This window comes from Diabrotica undecimpunctata, chromosome 6, assembly GCF_040954645.1.
Source record: "Diabrotica undecimpunctata isolate CICGRU chromosome 6, icDiaUnde3, whole genome shotgun sequence".
In the NCBI taxonomy this organism is placed as follows: domain Eukaryota; kingdom Metazoa; phylum Arthropoda; class Insecta; order Coleoptera; family Chrysomelidae; genus Diabrotica; species Diabrotica undecimpunctata.
This window is the reverse complement of record NC_092808.1, coordinates 14,698,407-14,704,406: the sequence shown is the minus strand read 5'-3', so window position 1 is coordinate 14,704,406 and position 6,000 is coordinate 14,698,407.

Below are 6,000 nucleotides of genomic sequence, written 5' to 3'. Positions count from 1 at the left end.
ACACAATTAGCTTCGGGTACTCCTGTGCCCAAAATTGATGGTCGTGAAAAACATAATAACATAACATAACATAACATAACAATATCTTTATTTTTAGAAAATAATATACATTCCGTGTACATAAAATTATTTAAAAAAAACAGTGTCACAAACGAAAATTTTATTTACTTATTCCTAACCGTTACATATACAAATAGTCCTCCACAGAATATGGCTCAAGAGCTACCAGTAATTTAAATATTTGATGTTTATACAAACTTAATCTTTCCTCCCTTTTGATAGGTTCAGGCAGTTTATTAAACAATTTGATGCAGCAATAAAGAGCGTTTTTTTCTGTTATACTTAACCTGTGTATTGGAATATTATAATTATATAGCCTGGTATTTACTATACTATTGGGCTCAAAGTTCCTAAAGAGTATTTTATTCTTATATAGAAACAGTAAGCATTCTTGAATAAATACAGCGTAAACTGTTAAAATATTATTACTCCTAAAATGCCCTCTACATGATTCCCTACTTTTTAAGTCAAACATAACTCTGATTATTTTTTTCTGAACCATAAATACATTATTTATGTCCCTACTGTGGCCAAAATTTATTAGACCATATCTAAATTTTGCTTCAAAATTAGCATGATACACTGTTTTTAATGAGTTACTATTCATGTATTTTTTTAGAACTCTAAAGCTGTAAATCACTTTACTCAAAGACATACATAACTGGTCAACATGTTTATCCCAACATAAAAAACTGTCAATATATAATCCTAAAAATTTGGTACTTCTGCTAATATTTAAAGTGTCATTATTTACAATAATACTGTTTGGCATATCTGAATGTGCATGATTTGTCTTAAACAAAAGAAGATCTGTTTTATTTTGATTTAAAACCAACCTATTCATAGAAAACCAGTCTTTAGCTTTCTGGAACTCTAAACTAGCATTAACGCTTAGAACAGACATGTCTTTACCACTGACTAAAATGTTTGTATCATCTGCATAATTTGTTATGCTGGAAGTAGTATTAGCCACTAGACCATGAAGATCATTGATATAGATCACAAACAGTAAAGGACCAATCACACTTCCTTGTGGTACTCCAATATTGATAGTGCTTTCAGATGAGATGCCTATTTCAGTGTTTTTATGTATTTTTAATAAATGTCTCCTATTTGCCAAGTAGGACTTAAACCAGTTCAATGCTGGTCCACGTATACCATATTTCTCCAATTTATCAAATAATAGGTCATGCACTAAACAGTCATATGCCTTTGATAGGTCCAAAAAGAGACCCAAAGCCATATGACCAATCTCAGTACATTTCAAAATATCCCAGACAAATTGAAAAATCGCAGTCTGAGTTGATTTTCCCTGTTGATAACCATGCTGATTTGCACTAATAATATGACATTTTGTTAAAAATTCTGTTATCCGCCTATACATAGTCATTTCTAAGATTTTTGAAAAGGAACATAGAAGGCTAATTGGTCTATAGTTATTAATTAATTTTATGATCAAACCATATTGTAATAATGTACATACATATTGTAATAATGGAACAAAATGACTTTAAACGCATCAGTATACTACAACAGAATGCCAAAAGAGCGACCAAAATTGACAACGGTAATAAACCTGATTTTTCAGGAGTGTTTTCATTTATGTTCGACATTAATACTCCCAATGCTTGTTTTGTTAAGTACGCTGTGATGGTGCATACCAGAAAGTTAATTTGTTAAAAAAAGGAAGGCCGGTACTGCTAACGCTCGATTCGTACAATAACACTGTATAACAACAACGTACAACAACACTTCAATACAAAGAGCCTCTCAAAATTTCGAAGAAAAAAATAGACAACATAAAAACTTTATTGCCATATTAAATACCGTCCCTATATCACCATTATTATGAATATCTTCAGCCTGACCAAAATGAAGATGGTGAAGCAGAATTGCTGGAGTAACATAATTCTAGTTGGTTCATGTATATCAAAAAAAGTTTTTTTTTTTCTTTTTGTTATAGTATAACAAAAAATGTTAATTATGTGTTTTTGAGCATACCAATGCAAATTTTATGTTTCTTTGTAAATAGTTTGCATTATAGATTATTACATACTTGTTTCAATTAAACCAATCAAATGTAGACTAAATATGTTTCTGATTTTATATTTTTTATTTAAACTTTAACACTGATTTAATCCCGATCACCATTTTGTGGCTTATCAATATATAACAATCAGCGCTTTAATTGATCTTTCTAAAAATAATGTACCGTCAGCTATTTCATCAGTAAATGCATATTATAAATCAAATAGATTAACAATGTCAAACTCTAAGTCAGAAACTTGCTTTTTTTCTAGAAAACATAGAATTCCAGAAGAATACATAAATAAGCGATGGATTCGACTGTTTCTTGATGGAAATTTATTTTATCTAACAATAAAACAATGAAAACTTTTGTTTTCACCACTTCCACAAAATGTATTATAATTTATTATGACGATTTGGGATTAGATTTTTAGATAAATACGTAAGAAAATGCAGTTATTTTTCTCATATATTTTCTAGAATCTTTCGTCAACTGTACATTTACCAATATCTTAATTTGCTACATCGATATCATACGTTTACGACCCAAATATAATACATAAAATCACATACACGACAGTTACTTTCATCTTTATTATATTCACAAGAAATGAGATTAATGTATGGACTTTTTGTATAATAAAAATAAAGTAGAAACTGAAATATTCATAAGTCTGACTGATACTTTGTTGAAAGCAATATTACTTGAAAATTGGTTCATGCACGGATGAAAGGCAGCGACCGCATAAGCATCGTACCGTCGTGTCTTTGTTTTTTAGTGAATCTGTGCCTGGTTTGGGTAGAAAACGTCGTCGTACGCGATATTGCATCGGAAATGACAAATTTAACACCAGTGCCGTCTCAACACCAACCATTTATTTATATTATTATATCGAGCATTCGAAGAAATCGCAATTGATGTAAGGTCATTACCTGACTTCTTTGTTGTAAATAAAGTTGTTAAACTCAAAACGGTACTGCAACAAAAAGCAACAAATCAATTTCTTAATTTCAGAAATATCATTTAGATAATAATTTTTTTTTCTGATTCATAACAGTCAAAAAATTTTACAATATGTTTTATAAGCGAAACGATAAGTAAGGTCTTTCAATAGCAAACAGATTAAGGTAAAACTCAGTAAATCATTTAATAGCTGCAACTGCATTTATACTCTTGACAAAGCTCTACCTACTTTATTACTATTAGAAGTCATAACAAAAGGTGGTCAAATCACAAATAATGTTATAGATTTCGATACTATTTTAGGTATCATTAATATTAGAAGAGGCCCCTTCCAAAACGGAGATAATAGCAGCTATCAAATCTCTGAGAAACAACAAGTCACCGGGAATCGATAACATTGCTGCTGAAATGCTTAAAGCTGATCCGCATCTAACTGCTGAACTTTTGCTCCCCATAATCCGAGAGGTGTGGGAAACAAACCACATTCCAGCGGGCTGGAAAAAAGGTAACATTATCAAGCTTCCAAAAAAAGGCAACCTCACACTGTGCAAAAATTGGAGAGGAATAACCTTGCTTACTGTCATAAATAAAATTTTTGCGACCATCATACTGAAAAGAATAACAAACAAGGTTGAGTTTCGAGCTAATCAAGCAGGCTTTAGGCCAGAATCCTCCTGCATAGACCACATTAATACTGTGAGGGTAATAATGGAACAATCGGTTGAATGGAACACACCCCTATACATGGTTTTTGTTGATTTTGAACGTGCCTTTGATAGCTTGTCTCACGCTGCTCTATGGAAAATTTTAGAGCTAAGAAACATCCCGCAAAAAATTATTTCTATTATAAAGTCACTATATACTGATGCGAAATGCAGCGTGACACACAATGGGATCAACAGTGACGAATTCAACGTACTTACTGGAGTTAGACAGGGATGTGTGCTTTCTCCGTTTCTTTTTAACATAGCTATAGACTATGTTCTCTCCAAACTAGACTCCGACACAAGAGGGATACAATCGACGTTAACCACACGCCTAAGCGATCTAGAATACGCGGACGATATCTGTCTATTAGGTCAAAGGTTCCAAGATCTGGCTTACCAATTGGAAACACTTTCCACTGAAGCCAATAAAATAGGTTTGAAAATCAATATTAGTAAAACCAAGTCCATGAGAATAAATGCAAGGAACAACACGCTATTTACTATCGACAATATGCAGATTGAAAATGTGGAAAACTTTACGTATCTTGGAAGTGTCATAACAGAAAACGGAGGTACAGAAGACGATATTCGTATGAGGATACGAAAAGCTCAACAAGCTTTCAGCACGCTCAACCCTGTTTGGAGATCTGGCGAGTATACTACAAGGACAAAGATCCGAATATTCCGATCAAATGTCATGTCTGTTCTACTCTACGGATGTGAAACCTGGAAAGTGACAAACACCCTCACAGACAAACTGCAGGTCTTTGTTAACAAATGTCTACGAAGAATTGTTCGTATATTCTGGCCTAACACCATCAGAAACGACGATCTGCTACACCTGACCGAACAAAAGAGGGTACAAAATGAAATTAAGTCCAGAAAGTGGGGTTGGATTGGTCACACACTCCGAAAAAATAGTTGCAGTATCGCAAAGACTGCCCTAGAGTGGAATCCCCAAGGGAAAAGAAAATGAGGTCGCCCAGTACAAACTTGGAGAAGATCCATCATGGACGAGATAAGAGGCCAAGGAAAGTCTTGGAATGAGGTGAAGGCCTTAGCGCAAAATAGAACCCGATGGCGCGTTTTTACTGAAGCTCTATGCTCCCCTTAGGAGTTCAAGAACCTTATATATATATATATATATATATATATATATATATATATATATATATATATATATGTATAATATTAGAAGAAGGTTGGAAAGATCGAATGAATAATATCGCTGTAAACTGTCCACTTATGCCCGATTTCACCAACGATACTCATAGTTGAAAGTGAAGTTATGTTTTTACAGTTTTGACGGATGTACTTGTGAAGTTTGTTAATAACTTGCTTCTTACCTTAATTTGCGTGTTGTTATTCTGTAGTTAGTTGTATTTTTGTATTATTTTATATTAGCAAGTGTTGCTCTGGTATTATTCATGATATGGAAGCACTACAATTTATCGAAAACCTAGATCGGTTCGAATCGTCATCTAATTCTGAAAAAGATACAGAAAGAAGACCTCGAGTTATCATGAATCGACCAAATTATTTTGGAACTTTGGACGATGTGAATCTTTTTCGACGGTTTCGAATGTCCAAACCAACATTTTTTTATGTGTTAAAACAAATAGAAAATGACTTGGAGTTTATTGCAGACAAGTATGTGCAAATTTAAATACAAAATGTTAATATATTACAATTCATTTCTTTTTCAGAAACAATTTTTTATCACCCATAAATCAGCTTTTGCAAACGTTGCGATTTTATGCAACTGGAATTACATTTTGCAGTCACCACCTCCCAAGCATAATCGTTGGCTTTATTTGTACCACTATCTGTTTTTTTATTAAGCAGGGCTGGATGCTGTTTAATAAAATCAAGTAATTTCAATTTTTCGCCATATGTGAAATTTACAGCTCTTTTTTTTCCTCCATTTCAAAAAACCTTTTGCCAAAGGAAGGTAACTGTTTAGATATCGTTGGGGAAATGGGGCATTAGTGGTTCTTGAAAAGGCTCCTTCCTTTAAGATATTGTTCAGATATTTTTTACTACTTTCAAAGTCTATCAGCACCTCTGCAGCTCTTTGTAAAACACCAAGCGTGAACTAATTTGTTCCCAGCAGCTAGTTCAGCATTCTCTATCCTTCAAACCTCTTCTTGCACATACATGAAACAATTAAAGAGTACGTAGTACAACTAAACCTAAACCTTAGATTAATATTAATACAAAAATTATTATCAAACTCGCCTG